Source organism: Lacerta agilis, chromosome 14, assembly GCF_009819535.1.
Source record: "Lacerta agilis isolate rLacAgi1 chromosome 14, rLacAgi1.pri, whole genome shotgun sequence".
NCBI classification, from domain to species: Eukaryota; Metazoa; Chordata; class Lepidosauria; order Squamata; family Lacertidae; genus Lacerta; species Lacerta agilis.
The window spans coordinates 45,104,511-45,128,690 of record NC_046325.1 but is presented as its reverse complement, the minus strand read 5'-3'; positions in this window follow the sequence as shown (position 1 = coordinate 45,128,690).

The window sequence follows — 24,180 nt, the reverse complement described above, 5'->3', positions numbered from 1 at the left end:
ATCAGGAAAATCAAAGGACTGTTTAAACCTGTCCTTGAAACTAATGGGAATTGAAAATTTGTGTTTCATTCTAGTCCAATTGGCACAATGCCCAACAATAGCGAAAATACTGAATATTAAAAGGAAACTCATGAAAATCTAAAGAAGCAGAGAGCAGGTCTACGCAATGTGAAATAACAATGAAGGTACAGGGAACCTTGGGAGGAAGTGATCATGTCCTCTTGGGTTTCATTATACACAGTCAAGGGAAGGCTGAGTATAGTCGGACATGCACTCTGGACTTTAAGAAGGTTGGTTTCAAAAAGCTTGAAGGAACTACTGGGTGAGATCCCATAGACAGAATAGGCCTACTCAGAATGGAGCCCAAGATGGATGGGAGTTTCCTAAAGGTGAAATACTGAAAGCAGAAATGCAGACAATTCAAAGAAGAAAGAAGGAGGAAGGAGTTTGGATTTGATATCCTGCTTCCACTTGCTTTGAGGGCTGAGGCTTTTCTCTCCAAGTAGGCGAGGTCTTCCCACCCAGTCCCTGGCCAGCAGGGGAGGAGCTGCTTCCATTAAAAATGGGAAATTTAAGGGAAAAAATAAGGGAGAGCAGCGGGAAACTGCTTGAAATAAGGGAGAATCCCAGGGGAAATGGGATACTTGACAGCACTGCTGGTGGGTAAAGTAAGGGAAAGGAGTAGTGATGGGAATATATTTCCTCCTCTTTCGATCTTCCAATTCCATGCAGTAAAATGGAGTTGTGGTATCTAGAGGCAGGTTGGCTTCAGAAATGCTGAAGACATAGGCTGTTTTGTTGCCACGGGTACTAAACAACCAAGCCATTATTTCTGTGAAGTGACAGCACTTTCCGTGCATTCTGGTAGAGCCACAGAACTGTCATACGTTCTGCTCCTTCGAACTCAGGAGAAGAAGGAGAAGAAAAAGAAAAAGTCAAACACAAAACTTCAGCACAGATGACCATTTTTTGTCTCAGTGGTCCATTTATCACAGCTGAGCCTCGCGAAAGTTCTGCAAAGTCTCCATTACTCATGGTGACCTCTCAACTGCAAATATTTTTGGAACTCAGATTGGCTTCATTTCCCCCCATGATTGTAAACGCAACCAGAACCAGGATTAAACAATTACAAATAAAAACACTGTGCTAATATTTCTCATGCGCAGGGAGGTCATGTCCAGCATGAGGAGATCAAAGCCGGCAGCATGGCTGTGACTGAGAAGCTAATGGACACATTACTCCAATTTCAACCTGCCTAGGAAAAAAAGGGGAGGTAAGTGGACTATGTAGGAGACACAGCAACACCTTCCTGCAGATGGTCAGGCCCTTGTGCCATTTTTTTTGCAACGGAATGCATTTTTTGCAATATTTAAACTTGATTTACCGTACATACACAAAATGGGATTTTCTGACATCCCTAGCCCATACAGCTTGCATCTCTGGGTTATTTGTGGGGGCTGCCTAGTATTTTTACATGAGTAGAATGTGTGCTTTTATTCAAAATGCGTCTCTGGGTTATTTGTGGGGCATAGGAATTTGTTCATTTATTTATTTTTTTCAAAATATAGTCCGGCCCCCCACAAGGTCTGAGGGACAGTGGACCGGCCCCCTGCTGAAAACGTTTGCTGACCCCTGTTCTATACAGCAGCAGAACTTTGGCAGCAGAGGTCAGGGGATGGGTCCATCTGCTAAGTCCTAACCTCCAGCAATGATCGGGGGTTTGGATTGCTCTCTAGGTGTTTTTTTTTAAAAAAAATAAAAATAAATAAATCGAAGTGTGGTGAGATATCCCAAACACTCTGGAAAGGCAAATACTGAATAAAACATTAATGTTCAGTTACCTTCATATTCCTTCTTGAACCACAAAAAAGCATTTGGCGCAACTTGACCTGTCACATATCTCCAGCAAATGCTGTTTCTCTCCCACAAATACATGACGTTTGTAACTAACAGGAGCAGAATGAATTCATGTCTGTCAAAGTTTACTCTCTGCGGGTTAGTTATCTTTATTAGCAATAGAAATACAGCCACATAAATTTGGAAAAATAGCAGAATGCTATTTGCATATTCATTTGTTTGATCTGAATGAGCTTTGCTGTGTGAATAAATTGTTGAAAAATTGGTGAATAAAAGAAGGCATGAATTAGATTTTTTTTGCGGGGGGGGGGGAAGGTTTATGGATAGGCTGAGTTCTGTCACAACTGTGGAATATCAGTTTCCTCCTGCCCCATAACCTTGCTTATAGTTAATTAATATTTGCATCATGTAGATAGGCCTCGTTGTGGCATTAGTGCTGCCTGTCAATCTACCACAATTCTCTCCACAGAACTCAAAATTGTGTACAATCTATTTTTTATCCTCATGGCAATTCTGTGAAATAACTGGGGATGAATGCTGCTGGTTTTTCTAGCTACATGTCTGAATGCACAGTGGTGCGAGACCACCAACTCTAGTCATCCATCTCTCCTAAGGCAAAACCCAAAATTGGGGAAACTGACAGGCAGGGCTGTTGCCTCCTTTGTTCTCCCAAGAGGACTGTCTAATCTGTCTACATCCACACCAGATGTTTAAAACACTCATATCACTTTAAGGGTCATGGCTTACCTCCCAGAGAATCCTGGGAACTGTAGTGTGTTAAGGGTGCTGAGAGTTGTTAGGAGGCCCTCGACAAACTACACTTCCCAGGATTCTCTGGGGGGTGGTGGAAACCATGGTTCTTAAAGTGATATAAGAGTGCTTTTAAGATATGGTGTGGAAGTGACCATTGGACTAAGCTTGCCGTATGTCAGGAAAATCCTGACATGTCCTGCTTTCCGGGTGTAAAAACGGCGTCAGGGGGAATTTTGCAGAATCAGTAAAGTGTCAGGGGAAACCCAGATGTATGGCAATGCAATGGAAAAAGCAGCAGAAACAGCTCCATAAAGCTTAAAAATCACTATTTGGGGGGAGGTTTCCCCCCCAAAAAGCTTTTTAGCTAGAAATGCTCTGTTGGCTTTCAGCCAAAAGAGGACACTGGGATTATCCCCATATGGGATAGATCCACGTGTATATATTTCTAACTAAGTCTGCCTTTAGGGATCCATCTGTGAACTGATGTGAGTAAACTTCTTTTATATACTTTAAACAAGATTGTGGCATGGTTATTCTTTTAAGAGGGATATAAGGGAACTTACCAGGAACCTAATAGCGAGAGGCTTACACAAGCCTGCAACCAGCTATCTGCTGTGCGTTTAAAAGGGAATGTAAAACTCTGCTAAGTAAGAGAACTTGCTAGCGCAGGTTAGGAAGAATATTAATGAACAATATATCCTCTCCTGCCTCCCTGAACATTCCCATAGAACTGGCACCCCAACAAGAGGGTGATATAGATTCCATGGGAAAGACCTATGCAATCAGCTTTCACCCACATGACTGGGTCTGTTGAATGTTAACCCCATGGAAAATCAGCATCTTAGCAGATTGTAAAATGCCCCCATCACATGCTCCCAAGGCAACTGCGCATTGCCTCTTGTGGTGCCTCCAGCTACAACCGAGTTACATATTTATTGTCCATGTTTGCAAATCTTTTTTCTACAGCTACCATGCGGATATGGGATAGAGCAGCGTATAACTACAAGCAAACAAACTACACCTTTTGTGAGGCTGCAAAATGTCATAAAGGAGGGGGGACACTTTGCTCATTTGCTAGAAATGTCTGCTATCTAGCAAACTAAAAAGATGCCCCAATTAGAACGCACAGCGAACGATATGAAAATAAACTCTTAATTGCACAGAAAAGGGAGGCATAAATAAGATGGTGTTTGCATCTGTCATTGTCCTCCTCTAAGGGGCTGCTGAACTTGCTAGCTACAGTGGCACAATTATCGCTTTGCATGCATTGGATAACATGCTTTGTTTGGGCAATTTGTTGTCTCCATGGAGCAAGCTCAAAGGTGCAATTCAACAGCAAAAAACCCCCTGCTTATTTCAGTTCTTGCCCAGAGCAATTTGAAGAATATGAATTGAACTCCCTTCCCGAAACATTCATGCCTTTTGAGTTCTCAGTGCTGTACTGTACTTTTGTAACAATGAGCATCTCACTGAAGCTTCAGTTGATGAGAAGGGAGGATTCTCAGCTGGGAGCTATTGACTGTGTTTCTTGCTTAACAGAAGATATATAAGAAATGAAGAGGTATAGCTATACTCTAAAGCAGAGCTGCCTGTGTATTTCTCCTAAATGTGGAGGTTCCTGCTTGAGTGAAATAGTCACAGAATTCTGAGGGAACCACAATTACCCAGTAATTGTCAGTGCCAAGCAACCAACTTCCATTTTGCTATTTCCCACCTACCCAACACTGGCATCTGGACTCAAAGGTCTGGGGCACATTTCCGGCAGTAAAACAAGATGGGCACCAAGTCTTCCGAGCCACCACCAGCAGGGGGGTCATGGTGGACAGAAAACACCTCAAGTGAAGACTCTGAGCATGCCCACACATAGCCTGCTGGGATTGCCAGTTGCTGCTGGGCCTCCTGCCCTCCACCCACTCAACAACCTGTGTAATCTATGTAAGAGTCACAGACAATATTTAGGACAACTATTTGTGTGAGGGGACCCAGGTGGCGCTGTGGGTTAAATCACAGAGTCTAGGGCTTGCCGATCAGAAGGTCGGTGGTTCGAATCCCTGCCACGGGGTGAGCTCCCATTGTTTGGTCCCAGCTCCTGCCCACCTGGCAGTTCGAAATCACGTCAAAGTGCAAGTAGATAAATAGGGACCACTCCGGCGGGAAGGTAAACGGTGTTTCCGTGCGCTGCTCTGGTTTGCCAGAAGCGGCTTTGTCATGCTGGCCACATGACCCGGAAGCTGTCTGCAGACAAACGCCGGCTCCCTTGGCCTATAGAGCGAGATGAGCGCCGCAACCTCAAAGTCGGACACGACTGGACCTAATGGTCAGGGGTCCCTTTACCTTTACCTATTTGTGTGAGAGAAGAGAGAGTTGCCCTCAGCAACTGATGTTTATATAAATACTTAATACATATATTTTTACTGAAATGTCCAGTTAATCAGCAGTACCTTTTTACTCACAGGTTTCCAATCAAACGGATTAATCCATTACGCATTGCAACTCTAGTTAAATCCAATATGTACAAGAAAGAAAACGAGTCGCTAAGTGTTGAACTAGACATGATGGTGGCAACTACATTTCGTTAATCACATCTCTGCCTAGTTACAGGTAGGCAGCCGTGTTGGTCTGCAATAGTCAAAACAAAATAAAAAATAAAAAATCCTTCAGTAGCACCTTAGAGACCAACTAAGTTTGTTCTTTGTACGAGCTTTTGTGTGCATGCACACTTCTTCAGATACATTGAAACAGAATCTGTATCTGAAGAAGTGTGCATGCACACAAAAGCTCGTACAAAGAACAAACTTAGTTGGTCTCTAAGGTGCTACTGGAAGGAATTTTTAATTTTGTTTTGACATCTCTGCCTAGTTTGCATTTTGATTTTGATGTGGGATCTGATTATAAGATCAATAGGGATGTGAGGTGGAGGGGAACTGACCCCTTACCTCCCTAGGTTACCTGTGTCAAGCACTTCAGGCTAAGGAGAAGAGTTTGGGTGGCCAAACATTTGACGGCAAGGCAGGAAATGGGAGAGGGTTCAACTACCCTCAATTGCATGTATCTGTTGATATTACACCATCAGACCCCACCTGCCCACTTTTGCTCTGAATTGTCACCACCTGTGACAATTCGGAGCAATTCAGTTTCTGAATAATTTGAGTTGACAACAGAGGAGCGGTGTGCCCAGTTCCTTTCCACACAGCTTTGGAAAATAATAATATTGTGCCTCTTTGTCTTTTCCACATCAGGGATATTCCAAAGAACCAGCTTTTATTAGCCATGCAATCAGTTCACTTACACAATATTGCATGAGCTGGAGAAGCTGTTCTGACAGAGGTCATAGACCGATCGCAGCTCTGTAGCCAGTGCATTTACATGCCATTGCCGGGCATGTCTGATTTGCTTCCCCTTGGCTCTCACAGAGATATGTGGATTGTGGCATCTGCTGACATCGGGGGGGGGGGGCGAAGAATGTTAAAATATTCTTCAGATGTTTCAGAGAATAAGAGAAAAAGGAGGCTGTACAAGGCAGAAGGAAGATTATGAGTGACGGAAGTTCAACCATTTGTGTTGTTCAAGAGGTGTAGGCTTCATGTTTGTGTTGCCACAGTTGCCCCCAGCTCCAGCTCTGGCGCTCAGGGAGCTGTCAGTAGCTGTTTTCATGTTCCTGAACTGTAGTGTTGACACTACTGAGGCAGAAGAAGAAGCTGAGGCCTGCCACTTCAAACGCTCTAGTTATCAAGTATTAGGTTTGAGAAGCCCCACTTCAGATACGTATTTCACATGCATGAAGGTTTCATCTTTCCTCAGAAAACAAAGCCGGCGTTGGAGGGTTTTCAGACTTCAAAAGTTGTTTTCCTGCGAATGTACACATAAAGCACCAGTGTGATATTTCCGATTTCAAGGAAGAGGTTACATTTCAGTGGGTTCAAAACGAAAACTTTCTTCCCCACTCCACAATGAAAATGAAAATGAGATGTGGAATGAGATTCCCGCCCCCCCCCTCCGGAAATCATCTTATATAATCACATAGCACTGTTTCTAGTTCCATTTTGAAAGCATATGGGACGAGTTACGTTTTTGTGCCTTTGGGGGGGGGAATTATAATGAATGCTGTGAACAACTTAAAACTTTGGCAGAATTTGAGTAATGCTTGTAATGTACAAAAAAACTATGGAAAAATGAATTGCCACTTTTTAAACAAATTAGTGAAAATAAGTTAAGCAGAAGAAAATAAAAAGATTGAAAATGGTAAGCATGGAAGGGCAGAGGGAAGTCAAGGGATTCAGAAAATCCTAACTGAAGAGGTGAATGATGTGTCTGAATTTAAATTTCTTATGTAAAACTTAATAAAAATATATATTTATAAAAATTAATGTATGTTGTGCATGGGGGGGGAGAAAAGAAGAAGAAATTTGTTTGAAAACCTACTTCACATTACTTTTAAGTTTGAATTTGAAGAGCCTTCAAATTTTCGTATTAATGGAGATGGTTTGACTGAATTTATACCGTTGGATTTGTAACTCAGTGAACAAATTATGAATTACCAGAGAGCCACTAATAACCACCTTTATCCATTCCAGTATCTAGTTATCTAAAGAAAAACTGACTTAAATATGGAGTTAAGTTTTTTTGGGTTTTTTATTCCTACCTTTTTGTTTGTTTGTTTGTTTGTTTGTTTATGGTGTATGGAATGATTCTTTGTTTCATTAAGTAATTATAAAATCAGGCTTCTGCCAGAACAGAAACGTCTTTGAAAGCTGGGTATTCTGAGCCTTGATCTGAAACAAAATCAGCTGAAAGGCTTTTATAAATATTAGCTCACAAATGATAATTCTGTTGATTCGCTGGAGCAGATGGGATTATACTCAAATGTGTATCTTCTTATGGCTGAATTTGCCTATTTTTGTTTTGTTTTGTTTTGTTTTGTTTCTCTCACCCACATTTTTATTCCCATAATTTATTAGTCCTGGAAGTTAAGAAGGAAGACAAGGCAAAAATGTAAAACTTGAAGACATCCCTCCCCCCCCCAAAAAAAAATAATGTCAGAAGACATTAAGGGGGGCAAGATGAAAGTGGATTTTATTCAGTATAAATTAACAGCTGGCTGCACTGCAATTTCACTTAGAGGTCTTTATGTCTTGATTCCCTTTTAATTAATGCAGTAGGTAGAACTACAGCTGGTTGGCGTTTCCTGGGGCTCTCTGTTCTTTTATCATTATAAGCAAGTCTGCCTATATGCCATGGCTCTGTTTCCAATGTCCTCCCCCCTGCTGCATGATCATTCTTACTTTCCCCTTTCTTCAGTTGCACAGCTCCAAGTCCTTTCTCCGTCATGGGATTTCAAAAGTAAATAAATGTGCTATTTAAAAAAAACAAAACCCACCTCTGTGATTTTTAATTAGGATTGAAAATGTTGTCATAATAAAATGACAGCTTTATGCACTGGATCAAGAAACAAGATAAAACAGGGTCTTTCCTAAAGAACTTTCATGCTATGGTCATTATAGCGAGGAATGTCAGAAGAATATGAAGAAAACGGACTGCCAAGCAAATTTCCTCCTGCCTGCTCATTTGACTCATGGATTCATGCTGTGGAAGCTTTTCGCCTTAGTTCTCTACTACAAACCATGTTGTTGTTGTTACCATGTGCAAACAGGTGTGGGTTTCACTCCCATTTTGTGGTTAGGACATGGCGGAACTCAAGAGAGGGGAGCCAGAAGGCAAACAGGTGGGGGGGGCGCAACACCAAGGGTGAGGGTGGGAAGGTGCTCAAATCATGAGGGTTGTGCATAGCAGTGGGTACCAGGGAAGCTCTCAGCATGAGCGCGGTGCAAGAGGGGACCGTGGTGGAACACATAGACAGGGAATGCATGCAGAGCCTTGGGCAGCTCGATCGGGGTGGGAATAACAGGCAACCACTCGAGCATTAATGCTATTGCTGCTGGCACCAACAAATCCCAGCCCCCTTCATTTCGGCTCTAGGTAGGGTGGGGAGAAGCCAGTAGGAGGGAGAAGAGGAAGAGGAAGAGTTTGGATTTGATATCCCGCTTTATCACTACCCGAAGGAGTCTCAAAGCGGCTAACATTCTCCTTTCCCTTCCTCCCCCACAACAAACACTCTGTGAGGTGAGTGGGGCTGAGAGACTTCAAAGAAGTGTGACTAGCCCAAGGTCACCCAGCAGCAGCATGTGGAGGAGCGGAGACGCGAACCCGGTTCACCAGATTACGAGTCTACCGCTCTTAACCACTACACCACGGAGGAGGCGCCACCAAACACGCACACTGGTTCAGCCCGAACAATCAGATCCATGCCGATCCATGCGGTAATTCCCGGACCATTCACGAGCCGGATCAAGAAGGCAATTGGGCCGGATCCGGCCCCCGGGCCTTAGTTTGCCTACCCATGTTCTAGATAGCTCTGTGATGTTGCAGTTGCCAGTGGCTGGTGATAATGGCCAAACTTGATGGGACGGGTGTTGGCAGAGCCAAGGGCATCACAGCCGAGTTGTGCTGGTTTTCTCTCCACCCTCCTCCCAGCAGTACAATGTAGGGTGCAGCCATTTCATTGTACAGTCGTACGTCGTTTTGCGGCCAGGATCTGTTCTGGAGCCCCTTCCCCTAGCTGAAAAGGATGCAGGGCAAAGCGCCATGTCTGTGCACACGTGCGGAGTGGTTTGCACTTCTGCGCATGCGCGAAGTGCCATTTAGCGCTTCTGAGCATGAGCGAGTGGCAAACCCAGAAGTAACCCGTTCCGGTACTTCCGGGTTTGCTGTGGACGTTTGCCGGAATGGACTGAAGACAAGGCGGATGTTCGCGGACGTATTACTGTACATAAAATGACCCTTTGCGCACAGAATTACACAGGAAGTGACAGCCTGCTTCCTGTACCATATTGGGGGGAAATAGTTTTTATCTAGTAAAACAGAGGTGCTGTGCTTTGGAGTAGCTTTACACAGTTAAAACCAAGTAAAATGTTGTTGTTGTTGTTTTAAAAAATACAGAACAGCCCTCAGTACAACTCTAGCCCTTAATTTGGTGCATTTTTGTTGTTGTTTTTATTGTTGTTGTCCTAAAAAAACATCCACACAGAAAAGGGGAGGTATGTACTCTGGGACATCCACAGACCACAGCATAATGCGGTGGACTGGGATAGATTCCACCCATCTCTGGTTAGGTGATCTTTCTTCTTTATGGTGAGTATGGCTGAAATGAAGCTGATCTGATGGATATAACGCTTTTATTTAAACTTTCTCCACATCCCAGTACTGCCAGGGTCCTTAAGTTGGATTTCCTGTAACTACTTGGGCAACATATCAGATGATCTAAGAACATGGCATTTCATTCATTCTTATTGTTTTACTTTTGACTTTCTTTGGAGTACCAAGGCTGACCTTATCAAATATAAATCAATCCTACACAATTCATTGCTGCTTCTGTGGAAGTCTGTTTTTTCACAAGCATATTGCTCTTAATGCAATGAGAACAATGCTCTTTGGATACACGAAGGCTTGTTATCTGGCAGTAAAATAAAAGGAAAGGGAGGTTCAAATGGAGAGGAAGCGGGGGGGGGGGAATAAATATGTAATGTTATCTTTGGGTTCCTCCTGCTCTGGTGCTGTGTATGTGATGTGGCTGTTGATGTCAGGCATTGCGGCTATCAGGTAGGGCTGTAAATTGGCATTTCTATACTTGGAAAGGAATTCTTATGCTATGCCCTCCATGAACCAGAATCACCTCCACCCCTCCACCCCCCCCCAAAGGCCAAAGTAGGTCATATAAAGGATCTCAAGTTAAAAGTTTGCTGGTATCTATTTATTACATCACCTTGCCGACAAAGGTCCCTATAGTTAAAGCTATGATTTTCCCAGTAGTGATGTATGGAAGTGAGAGCTGGACCATAAAGAAGGCTGATTGCCGAAGAATTGATGCTTTTGAACTATGGTGCTGGAGGAGACTCTTGAGAGTCCTGCAAGAAGATCAAACCTACCAATTCTTAAAGAAATCAGCCCTGAGTGCTCACTGGAAGGACAGATCCTGAAGTTGAGGCTCCAGTACTTTGGCCACCTCATGAGAAGAGAAGACTCCCTGGAAAAGACCCTGATGTTGGGAAAGATGGAGGGCACAATGAGAAGGGGACGACAGAGGATGAGATGGTTGGACAATGTTCTCGAAGCTACTAACTTGAGTTTGGCCAAACTGCGAGAGGCAGTGAAGGATAGGCGTGCCTGGCGTGCTCTGCTCCATGGGGTCATGAAGAGTCGAACAACAACAACCCTGTGAAGTAGGTGAGCTTCTCATGGAGTCTCTGAGAGTTCTGTCTGGCTCATCCTGATAATAAACTGTGGATTTTGAGTGTTCCATCCTGTTGATTGACTGACTGTCGTGGAGGTGAATTATGGCAGCAAACTGAGGTCAGGTTTAGCTTGAAAAGGGTCTGAAGGACTCAATGTGAACCGAGCCAGACTTTTCAAGCAGCTGAATTTCAGTCTGTACAGAAGCAGCTCACTGGGTTGGGCAAAAGTGTTACAACTAGTTTCTTACCAGGTGGGCTGCTGTTAGAAGAATATAGGAACTAAACTTTAAAATTCTTTATTGGGAATGAACAATGAAAGAAAAATACAATGTATGGTTGATAGATACAATTAAAATTACATCAAGACTATATGTAAGAGATAATGGAGAAAAGTGATAACAACTACGAAACGATAATATTTTTTTATTGGGAAAATATAAAGGAAATAATAAGGCAATACAATGTATAGATATCGGATATAAATTGAGTACATGGATATTTTATGAAAGACAAAATGGTGAAAATATGGAAATGGCTATCTAGAAGATTGTAACTACTGGAATAGCATTTGTAAAATTGTCAATTGAATAAGGAAGGTCCAAACAGCGTGAATTAAGAATGACTACAAAAACAACAGAAGGAGGAAGTGGGGAAGTCTCTTTCTTTTCTCCTTTTTTTTCTTCCCCCCTTCCCCCCTTTTTTCCTTTTTCCTTTTTTTTTGAAGTAACAAATAGTTCAGAAACCATCTGTATATAATTATGAAAAATAAGATGTAATAATCAGATGTGTAAATAATATTTCTATGTGAAAATCCAATAAAGATCACTGCAGAAGAAGAAGAAGAAGAAGAAGAAGAAGAAGAAGAAGAAGAAGAAGAAGAAGAAGAAGAAGAAGAATAGAGGAACTACTGAAAGTCACCAGGGGAAAAAAAAACCCGACAGGCCATTTCACTGGAAGTCTTGCCCCTTTTATATAAATTTTATTTTATTTTTATTGAGGATGTGTTTTAAGATATCATGTATCCTTCGTGTCTTACTGTATCGTTGCCCCTGGTCTGATAAAGAGGTTTCAAGTCCCTCAGCCTAAGGTGTGGGTGCAGATTTCAGTCCCGTCAAATTCCATCAGATTTGGTTGCAACTAAATTTTGTTGGATTTTGTCCAAACACCTTTGAAATGAAATGAAACACACACACACACACACACACACACACACACACACACACACTGGCTAACCACAGCTATTTAGGTTTTTAGCTGCAAAACCCATTATGAATGAGATCCCCAGTTCCTACGTAGTGCTGAATAATAGCTCTTTTTGTGCTTTATGATAGACTTCTTGCTCCCATTTGCCACCGCTGCTTTTGATTGCCACCTACCTGTTCCAAGAGGAAAGGAAGTTGATGATGGGTTTGCATAATTAAATATGCAGACTTTTGTAAATTCGCTTGTTCAGTTTTCTAATACCATTCAGAGACGCTGCCTTTCAAAAACTGGCAGGCTAATGCCCAGGCAGATGAATGGAAGTTACCAACATTTGTCATTTTCCATAAAAGCAGTGATTCAGATATGCCAAGCAGTAATTTAATGATCAACCTACTGTCACCTACTACTGAAGCTATCTTCATAATTACCCTAAATGGCCTATGGCTAAAATCTGAATGTGAATTTCCTGATGACAAAGTGGAGCCCCCCCCCCCTGCACTCAGTAAAAACAGAAACCAAACAATATGTTCAGCACAGTTGCTCGAGTTCAGGGGATGAAGGTAATTTCCGCCCTCCCTTCCCAACAGGTGGGCAGGGTTTGTGACGCCGGGCAGGCTTACCTGGTCTGGTGCCTCCCACCTGTGTTAGGGTGGATATTGCTCCACCCCCGGCCTGGGAGGACAATGATGGGCGGCCGTCTGGGGGTGGGGCGAGGGCCAAGGGAAAGAGGCCGACCCCTTTAGCCAACCCTCACTTTGTTTTCTCCTCTTCCAGGTTCACCCACCCATCCCTCCCAAATTAATAATATTTTCTTGCAGCCTAATATTTTGCATTCCAGGTCAGCGGGCGCTGCTATGGTCGTAAGATGGTTGCTGTATTCAGAACCGGGAAGGAATTTTTCCTCCATTGGCAGGTTTCGCCTTCCCCATAGCATTTTGTCACAGCTTTGGCGGTTTTTAGGCCTTGGCAAGGATTCCTTAATCTATCTTTGAGTTGGGGGGCGGAGGCATTTCATACATACCCCCACGCAGTGGCGTTTGCAGGGCCCATTAAAGAGTTGATTCTGCAAGAGACTGGTGGCAAAAAGTAGGAGGGATGCAAGTTGGAGAGATGAATGATTTCAATATTCAGTGATTATTATCCCTTGAGAGCCAGTGTGGTGTAGTGGTTAAGAGTGGTATACTCGTAATCTGGGGAACTGGGTTCGCGTCTCCGCTCCTCCACACACAGCTGCTGGGTGACCTTGGGCTAGTCACACTTCTCTGAAGTCTCTCAGCCCCACTCACTTCACAGAGTGTTTGTTGTGGGGGAGGAAGGGAAAGGAGAATGTTACCCACTTTGAGACTCCTTCGGATAGTGATAAAGCGGGATATCAAATCCAAACTCCTCTTCTTCTTCTTCTTCTTCTTCTTCTTCTTCTTTCCCATTTGTTCTCTTTCCCTATATTTTCGTATCAGAGAGGAGGTTGTGTTGGCATCCTGAGGCAGCCCAGAGGCCAGCGAGCTAGCCCCCAGCTGGATCACACCCTTCCAGCCAGCCTGCTGGATGATCCCCGATCGCTTGTGAGACATTAAATCAGTGACCCAGCCTTACCTGAAGCTTGGGCAATGGGCATGCTATATTAGCAGACACCACTGCCCGACCCAGAAGTGGCACGAGAGGCTTGTGAAAGCATATCTACAAAAAGATTTATTGAGCATAAATCAAGACAGAGAAAAAGCTCTTCTTCTTCTTCTTCTTCTTCTTCTTCTTCTTCTTCTTCTTCTTCTTCTTCTTCTTCAGCATCGGTATGTAGATCAAAATCCCGGCCGAGGTAAGGTGGGAGGGCACACTGTGTAAGTCTGTGCTTTACAGTCCCCCCCCCCCACACACTGCATCTCATTGCCCTGCACATCCTCAGCCCCAGTCGGGCTGAGAGGGTTACATGCCAAGGCCTATGCCAAATTCCCCACATTCTGTAGTTCAATAAAGTTGTGGCCAATTTGAACCCATACTTTGGTCTCTTGTCTCATTCTTGGGGGGGGGGGTGTTAGGCTCCACGGACAGGGTTCAGCATGTGTGCTCACAATACCAATATATTGTGTGCTAGAGAAATAAAAGCACTCCAAATGTACAGTAATTGCATTTTATTAGTTGATGTAAGCCACCTTTGAGCCTGTAGACTGGGCTATGCCACCAGCTTGAAATAATCACTGCCCCCCAGAAAAGCTCAGGTGCAATGTAAAGCATTGCCAGGCAGTACAAGCATTCTGCTTAAATTCACTCTGACGTGGAAGCGTAATCAAAGATGTACAACATTTCAAAATAAATCCAAATTCTTAAAACAGAAAGGTGAGCACCTCAGGTGAGATCCAACATGGGCTGAACCGGCACTTGTGAAGTTCCTTCCTATTAAAGATTGTTCAGACACAGGTCCCACTGAGTCCAGTTAGCTTAACCTGAAGTAAATGTGTGTAAGGATGCAGTTTCCAAGATCTTGCTAAAGCAATTTGCACGGCCTGGGCAACATATCAAAACAACGCAGGTCCCCATGCCCAAAGGAAGGGTAGATAGGTTGCATTTGATTGGGTATATTTTGTAAGGAATAGAGACGATATGAGCTCAGAAACATCCAACACTCCTCTAAGAACTCTTCACGGGTCCCAGCATTTTTTCGCTTGACCTGTGGAATTCTAGGCATGAGTCTGAGTGGTTGCCCCCTTGCCCTGCTCCTTTCCGAGCGAAAACCCACTGTTTAGTGATAGATAGGAGCAAATGGCAATCTGGAGAAAACCTGTATTGCTGTTTGCTCCAATTGAGCGCTAAAGAGCAGTTTTCTTCAGGGGAAAGCAGCGGGACAAGTGGAAGTGTGGATAAGCCTGTAGTGTTGTTGGTACACAAGAATCAAGAGCTAACATTGCACAACCAGCAATAGAAACACAACTACTTTGTGTGTCAGACACTCTTGATTGTCCCTTGTACCAGATGCCACACCAAGGCTGTCTCCAAGGAAGATCTAAAGCCTTGGGCATTACCACCACAGTTGCGGCACAGTACCTTGTAACACCACACCCTCTTCAACAAAGAGGTAAAAGATAGGCATTTATCCAAGGAAGCTTCAGGGGGACAAAGTACATTTTAAAAGGTTTCGCTTATCTATACCTCCATTTGCCCTGCTGCTTTCCCTTTGGGAAACCCGATCTTTAGCACTGAGTTGGAACAAACTGCAGCTAGGTTTTTCATAGATTGCCATTTGCTCCAATTTAGCACTAAAGAGTGGGTTTCCTTGGAGAAGGTGGTGGGGCAGTGGCAAAACCAAAACCACTTGGACCAGTGCCTAAAAAGTGTGGGACAAGTGGTAAACTGCTTGGACCCCTGTTGTCATGAACACATCTGCCCCGAGTAGAGAGCACAGCATGAGTTAAGAAGCAGCCAGCAGCAAGAAAGCTTGCATTTCCCTCAGACAGTTGGGAGCAGTCGTCTGTCTATTCCCCCTCCCCCTGACACAGAAAGGAATGCAGATAAGAAGCAAGCAGAGAGCAGGATGGAGGGAAGCCAACTCACTCAAGAAGCACAGGCAGCCTCAGAAAGCAGGAGGGGACACATTTCCTCACTGGAAGAGGAGGCAATTAATCCTATGAGCCCAAGGGGTAAAGGTAAACAAAGGTAAAGGACCCCGGATGGTTAAGTCCAGTCAAAGGCGACTATGGGGTTGTGGCGCTCACTTCGCTTTCAGGCCGAGGGAGCCGGCGTTTGTGCACAGACAGCTTTCCGGGTCATGTAACCACTTCTGGCACAATGGGACAGCGTGACGGAAACCAGAGTGCACGGAAACACCGTTTACCTTCCAGCCACAGCAGTACCTGTTTATCTATTTGCACCGGCATGCTTTCGAACTGCTAGGTTGGCAGGAGGTGGGGCAGAGCAACGGGATTTACCTTCTGATTGGCAAGCCCAAGAGGCTCAGTGGTTTAGACCACAGTGCCAACCGCGTCCCTAGACGTATGGGAAAGGTATTAGACAGGAAGCAAAACCAGAAATGTAAGGGTCATATGTTCAGGATATTCTGCAGAACCAGGAAGCACTCCTCAGAAGGGTCAACTGAATCTTACGATACGGAAGTTTCAGTAGAGCAACTGAGGCTGATTGTTTGTTTTGCAAGAAATCTTCAAGCTAATAACGACTTGTTTGCTGTGTTATCAAGATGGCAGCCTGGGCGCCTGACATCTGCTTTCTAGGCACAGGGCAATTGGGACTGTCCACGAGCCCTTTGTCAACATAATCCTGTATGGCTGCCATTTTGGTTAATGTGGATATTCCTTGGTCTGCTGCCCACGATGTGTTGATCCATTTTGTACTTCCATGAATATTACCCACTATGGGACACTAAACAATCAATAGTGGCCTTTTTTGAGTCTCCCTTCAAGCCAAGCCCGCCTCATTACATGGCAGAACCTTCACAAATGTGCGGATTTACCACTTTTTCAGACTACCCAGAGGACTGCCACCAAAGACGGCATTTAGCTGTGAGGAGTCATCCATTTATAAACAAGACCAATACTCTTAGTAGTCCCTTAAATCCCCATGCCTTGTATTGTATATACTTATCTGTGATCTTTTATTTAAGAAGGGCATTTCAATTCTGGGTCATCTATCTATCTATCTATCTATCTATCTATCTATCTATCTATGTATCTATCTATCTATCTATCATCTATCTATCATCTATCTAAACACACACATATGTATGAATGTATAATCTACTGCAGAAATGAACATAATTTTATTAGATGGCTTATGGTTCATGAACAGTAAAGGGGGGAAGTGAATTAATGAAATCTGTTATGACTGGCAATTGTTTACCCAGTGTTGTTAATTAATCAGTGCATTAATTAGAAGATAAAATTATTTATGAGGTTTGCGCAGCCAGGCAGGCAGTGCTGGGAATGAACTGAGGAACCAACTCTTCTCACTGCAGCCGAGAGCAATTTTCTGTTTCAAAACTCTGTCTAATTGTGCATTTATAAGATTTTAAAATCAATAAAATTCCAAGTAAAAATGTTTGTGAAAGGATTAATTTCCTTCTCGTTTAAGAAGCAGAGTTGGAGCCCATGCAAGGCGATGGAAGCATTTTTTGTCATTATCCTCTGTTCCAATCACTTAATAACATCTCATTAGAACGAGGGGGTAAGAAGAGGTCTTGCACTCACCATGAACTGAATTTCTGGATCCAGGGTCCAGGCTGGGTCCAATCAGGTCCAAACTAAACTGGGACCCAATCTGATAAGAAGCCTTAAAAGGGATCAGGGTTTTTTGTGCTAGGTGAATTTAAAATGGATTTTGGGAGAAGAACTAAAAGAGATCAACTTCCCTCTATGTGGTTTTCTGGGTTTGTTTTTTTAAAAAATCACTATGAAAATGACACAAATTGCAGAGGTGCCCTTCTGAAAATAACCTGAAAAAAATCAGAAGGACGAAGGTGGAGACTAAGGAGTTATTTTTTATGTAAATGGCTTCTATTTACATACACTATAGTTTTTTTTATCTCCATGCACTAACCAGAAAGTCTCCCAGTGTTTACCCATGTTTAATACAGTCAGTTCTTGCATTATTTCCCTATATGATTAATCAAATGAATGAAATGTTAATACTAAACTAGGAAATGAAATTGATTCAGCTGCAAATGGAACAGCAAGATACGTGGATTGACAAGGAACATTCAGTGTTGAAATACCCTAAAGAACAACCCTCATGTGGACACCAAGATTGATTGAATACAGCCCTGCATGACATCTAAAAGCCAAAAAGTGGTTGCAAAGCAGGTTTCAACTGTATTAACAGATTCAGTTTTAATACTTTTGCATAGGCCCTTTTAGATCATTGAATAGCTCTCTTGTGCAAATTAATTTCTTCATCTTCTTATGACTTATGAAAGATGTTTGCAATCCCAATTAGAGACGGAAGGAAGCTAAACCATCACGTGACTCTGTCAATGTGGAGGTGGAGGAGAGACAGTTTTGCACTTGAGGTTTTTTTGTGTGCTGTTGTGGGGGGGGGGTACAGAAGGCTAAAAAAACTCAACCCATAAAGCTTATGGGGAAACAAAACCTAAAGACTTAAAGACGGGTAAGAGAAAAGGAGGAATTAAAGAACCTTTTAATGAGGGTGAAAGAAGAGAGCGCAAAATATGGTCTGAAGCTCAACATAAAAAAAAAATCTAAGCTCTCTGGCTTGCGCCATGGTTTAAATAGGGCCCGGCCATGCCCCTCTAGCCAGCGGATTGGCTGGCTGGAACAATGACATGGCCGGAGACCTCCAGGAGACACAGGACTCTGCCCCCCTGTCCCTGGAGGAAAGTGGGTGGCCATGTGGTCCACCACAACTCCTCCCCATTAGGAAGTGGAGCAGATTTGCTTGTTTGCTTAAAAGACTGCTTAGTGGAACCAGCCAGGGTAAAAAGGTATGTACCTATCTGATGGCAGTGATGGGGACAAAAGAAGGAGTGGCTGGATTAGAAGTTTGGCACTTCTCTCCTCCCTCCCGCACTTGCGAGGCTACAGACCTGGTCATCAAAACACTATACCGGTATATTGTATTTCATGTAAAAGTGACACGGGCCTTTCAGTAGGCCAGAAGAAGACTGTAACACTCTATTTTTGACAATTTGCAATTTTAATCCAATTTGCTGCAAGGCTTGCCTGCCCAAGCATGGAGGCATCTTTTAGTAAATCAACCCTCCTGAATCTGACAGCTGAAGCAACCGCATATTAGTGGTGACAAGCTGAAAGAGCACTTTCATGTTTATACAGACTTTTAGAATCTTAGGCGGCTTTGGGAGTGGGATCCAGATCCCTGTTAAGTCTAATTCTTGGGGTCTAAAGTGGGTTAACCCCCACTGATAGGAATGAGACGCAAGCAGCAAAAAACAAACAAACAAAAAAACCCTACTGCATCAGCTTAACAGTGTTATGGATCAAATGGCCGGACACTAGAGCTGTGCTGAATTCCTATGCCCCACAAATAACCCAGAGATGCATTTTAAATAAAAGGACACATTCTACTCTTGTAAAAACACACTGATTCCCGGACCGTCCGTGGGCCGGATTTAGAAGGCGATTGGGCCACATCCGGCCACTGGGCCTTAGTTTGCCTACCCATGGCTATAAATGCATATGCAACCATGAAGATCAATTTATGGCCTTGTTTTAAAAAATGAAGCGTGTCATGCTGCATTGTAAGGTTGTTGTTTCAACTTGATGACCCTTGGGATCTCTTCCAACTGTGTAATTCTATGATTCGGTGAGTCTATGTATGCTGCCTGCTGGATGCTTGAGGACTAGTGAGTTTGTCATTCATTGAGAAAGGGGTGGGGAACATCTTCAGGAGAGCAAAATACATGAATTGCAATCCAAACATTAAACAAGGTATTCCGGAAAATCATAAAAACACAGGTAAAAGGTAAAGGTAAAGTACCTCTGGACAGTTAAGTCCAGTCAAAGGCAACTATGGGGTTGCGGCGCTCATCTCACTTTCAGATTGAGGGAGCCGGCGTTTGTCCACAGACAGCTTTCTGTGTTATGTGGACAGCCTGACTAAAATGCTTCTGGTGCAATGAAACACCGTGACGGAAACCAGAGCGCATGGAAAAGCCATTTACCTTCCCGTCGCAGTGGTACCTATTTATCTATTCGCACTGGTGTGCTTTTGCACTGCTAGGTTGGCAGGAGCTGGGACAGAGCAACAGGAGCTCACCCCATCTCAGGGATTCGAACTGCCGACCTTCTGATCAGCAAGCCCAAGAGGCTCAGTGGTTTAGACCACAGCGCCACCCGCGTCCCTTCATAAAAACACAACAAAACAGTTCACCAGGACATCACTGCTGAGAACAGTCTAGCTGGAGTTGGAGTCAACTTTCCAGAGTCCGTTTCTGACTGTCACACAGCAAACCTGTGAGGTAAGTTAGCGTGTTTAGTTTCAGCATTGCAAAATACTGGAAAAAAAATAGTTCTGTTCAGCTCAGCATGCATCATTTCATAATACCAATTGAGGGGAGTGGAGGGAAGGGCTAACTGTGTGTCCTTCATATCTGTTCACCATTTATGTCCCAGACAGGCAGATGGCTACTTGATGAGCAATTAGTTGTCTCACTGATTTGTAAGTAAAAACAATCAAGAAACATATGGAGATGACATCAGCAGTACTGGAAGTTTCCTTAGGTGTAGCAACGTAAGGGGTTACTGTTCTGAGCCACGTTTTTAATATAAAGCACTAGAAAGGATTACTCTGGTGTCTGGGAAATCCTTCATTTGTATCCATGCACCCAGCCAGTCTCTCGAGCCCTCCTTCAGGCTAGTGGATCAGGACAGTTACCTCTTTAGAGACCACATGGGTAGACAAACTAAGGCCTGGGGCCCGGATGCGGCCCAATCTCCTTCTAAATCCGGCCCATGGACGGGTCAGCAATCAGTGTGTTTTCACATGAGTAGAATGTGTCCTTCTATTTAAAATGCATCTCTGGGTTATTTGTGGGCATAGGAATTAGTTCATTCCCCCCCTTCAAAATATAGTCGTCCCCCCACAAGGTCTGAGAGATAGTGATGAAAAAGTTTGATGACCCCTGCACTAGACTATTGCTAGGTGAGTTGTCACTAAAGGTAAAGGTAAAGGTACCCCTGACCGTTGGGTCCAGTCGCGGACGACTCTGGGGTTGCGCACTCATCTTGCTCTATAGGCCGAGGAAGCTGGCGTTTGTCCACAGACAGCTTCCGGGTCATGTGACCAGCATGACTAAGCCGCTCCTGGCGAAAACAGAGCAGCACACGGAAACGCCATTTACCTTCCCACCAGAGCGGTACCTATTTATCTACTTTGACGTGCTTTCGAACTGCTAGGTTGGCACTACTAGCACTATAGAATCATAGAGTTGGAAGAGAACGCAAGGGCCATCCAGTCCAACCCCCTGCCAAGCAGGAAACACCATCAAAGCATTCCTGACAGATGGCTGCCAAGCCTCCGCTTAAAGACCTCCAAAGAAGGAGACTCCACCACACTCCTTGGCAGCAAATTCCACCGTCCAACAGCTCTTACTGTCAGGAAGTTCTTCCTAATGTTTAGGTGGAATCTTCTTTCTTGTAGTTTGAATCCATTGCTCCATGTCCGCTTCTCTGGAGCAGCAGAAAACAACCTTTCTCCCTCCTCTATACGACATCCTTTTATATAAAATCGAAAATTCTTTCTAGTAGCACCTTAGAGACCAACTGAGTTAGTTGCTGGTATGAGCTTTCGTGTGCATGCACACTTCTGAAGGTCTGAAGAAGTGTGCATGCACACGAAAGCTCATACCAGCAACTAACTCAGTTGGTCTCTAAGGTGCTACTAGAAAGAATTTTCGATTTTGTTTTGACTATGGCAGACCAACACGGCTACCCATCTGTAACTGATCCTTTTATATATTTGAACATGGCTATCATATAAAGATACAGCTTTGTGGATTGCTAACAGACCAGGATATATAAATGGCCCCTGCATATGCAAAACTACATCCCTATAGAAGAGTGGAAAAAAGACATTCCAAAAGGTGTGTGTGGGCAGATGGAACCCCCCCCTTTTTAAATCATGAGGGGTTTTTTTTTAAGGAAGTTGCTGTCCATACTACTTTTCTAACTAAATAAAGTATTTGGGGTGGGGGGTGGGGGGTGGGGGGTGACTATTATTTTTTAGGGACTTTGTTCCACAGTTCAACAAACAAAGGTAAAAGATAATCCCATTGCCTCTGGCATCCTCCTTCCACAATTGTGTGTAGCTGAAGGCAAAAGGAACTGAGCTTGAGGGAAGTTTCTTTTTTTGAGATGCTACTGTGGGTATTCAAGTAATTCAGGGTCACGGGAGCTGTGCATTTTCTCCTTAAACTACATATCAAAATTAATTCTCATTGACTTCATGTCACAGTTTCTGTCCATTAACTGATACACAGGGGGAATCCCTTCACTGCAGAAAGAGTTATCGCCCAACACTCGTCAACATCTGACTGTACAAACTGCCCATCTATCCCAAAATGTGATCAAACTGCCACAGCACCTGAAATAGAGCAAACAAATTTGGTGCTCTGGCAAGTAAAGTAAAATCATAAAGCACAGCGTGACATTTCTGGTGCTGAATAAAGGTTCGGCAGGGGGAGAGGGGGGAGTCTGTACTGCATTGTTTGCACTTTGTGTTTTGAATGTTTGAAACAGAAAGAAACCTCTTCCTCTACTGGAATCCAATTTAAACAGAAGAAAGATAGGACTCGTGGGATTTTTTGAAATCAACAACAAAGTCATTGAGAAGATTATTTTGAGTTGATGGACTGTTCATTGGTCTTGGCTGAATGAAGGGCCAAATGACACCGGGAATGGGAGGTCCACCATCCCAACATAGTTCTGTTTTCCTAAAAGCAGCCGTGGGGAATAGGGATTTGGAGAAGGGCTGTGGTATGGGGCAGTGGGGTGGGGAAGGAAAAAAAATACCTGCTTTCCCACCCACCCATTCCCCAGTGTGAATCCCCACCATGAATCTGTTATTAGGCATGGAGGAGAAAACACAGAAGTGTGCTTTGTTCAGCATTTAGAGAATACTGTAACTGTTTTCTAAGAGTAAAGTGAAAATATTTTTATTTGTGGCACCAGGGGTGCCAACTTGAATAAAATATTGGGGGGGGGGGAGAGTAAGCCCCACCCTGCATAACTGATCACACAATGTGGTGAAAGCACACCATTTGAATGGCAATGCCCATCAACTTGGGGGTGGTGCCCGTCAAATAATTTATTGGGGGCCCTGAAGGGACCTTGACCCCTAGGAGTTGGGTCCTATGTGTGTTACCAATTTTGCTTAGGTGGGTACAACAATTAGATCTCATGTGAATAGACTGAGGGCATTTTCTATTTTTATTTTTTTATTTTTTGCAAATTAGACTAAATTTAATGGGTTGAGTTCAAAGTTCCCCTTCTTCTGAGTCTTTTGCCAAAGGAAGGACTCCTTCAGCTGACTGAATTACTTTGTCTGTTGGAGGAAGGGAACTCCCGGAATGGGGAAAAGTTGTGTGGATCAAACCCTACATGTTTTATATTTTGTTTCCATCTTAACAGCAATAATTACTATTTTAAAATATTCCCGTGCCTTTTCGTTTGTACAGTTAAACCAGACAAAGTGAAATTTCTAACTACAGGGAAACATCTGCTGGTGAATTGATTGACATTTAAAATGGCCTACTACACCTTACAAAGGATGTAGAGACATGTCTTCTAGGACACACACTCAGTTCAACTGCCTGTTGGTCAGTGCTGTTGAGCTTCATTATCACCTTATATCAACAGAAATGTGTCCTAGAATACAACTAACATTGTACATTAAGGGGGGGAAGGGATCAGTGGAGGTACTTAAGTTGTCCATGTGGGCCCTTCTTGCTTCCTGCACATAGGCAGGTTGGCCCAGGCTCAAATGGAATTAACTTGAAATTAGTAAATAGCCTGATATAATGAGTTGATCGAAACAAAGTTCAGTTGAGCCCTGATTGTGGGCATGTCAAGATTTAATTCCTGTAATGGTGGCGGCCAATTAAGTGTATTCCAACTTAACTGGGAATGGGGGTGAGAGCTTTGGGGGCAAGGGTAGGTGGCAGTAGTATTCCAGCATATGTGAGACAAGTAATACTACTGAGGAGAAATTAAAGAACCTCTTAATGAGGGTGAAAGAGGAGAGTGCAAAATATGGTCTGAAGCTCAACATCAAAAAAACTAAGATCATGGCCACTGGTCCCATCACCTCCTGGCAAATAGAAGGGGAAGAAATGGAGGCAGTGAGAGATTTCACTTTCTTGGGTTCCATGATCACTGCAGATGGTGACAGCAGTCACGAAATTTAAAGATCCCTGCTTCTTGGGAGAAAAGCAATGACAAACCTAGACAGCATCTTAAAAAGCAAAGACATCACCTTGCAGACAAAGGTCCATATAGTTAAAGCTATAGCTTTCCCAGTAGTAATGTATGGAAGTTAGAGCTGGACCATAAAGAAGGCTGATCGCCGCAGAATTGATGCTTTTGAATTATGGTGCTGGAGGAGACTC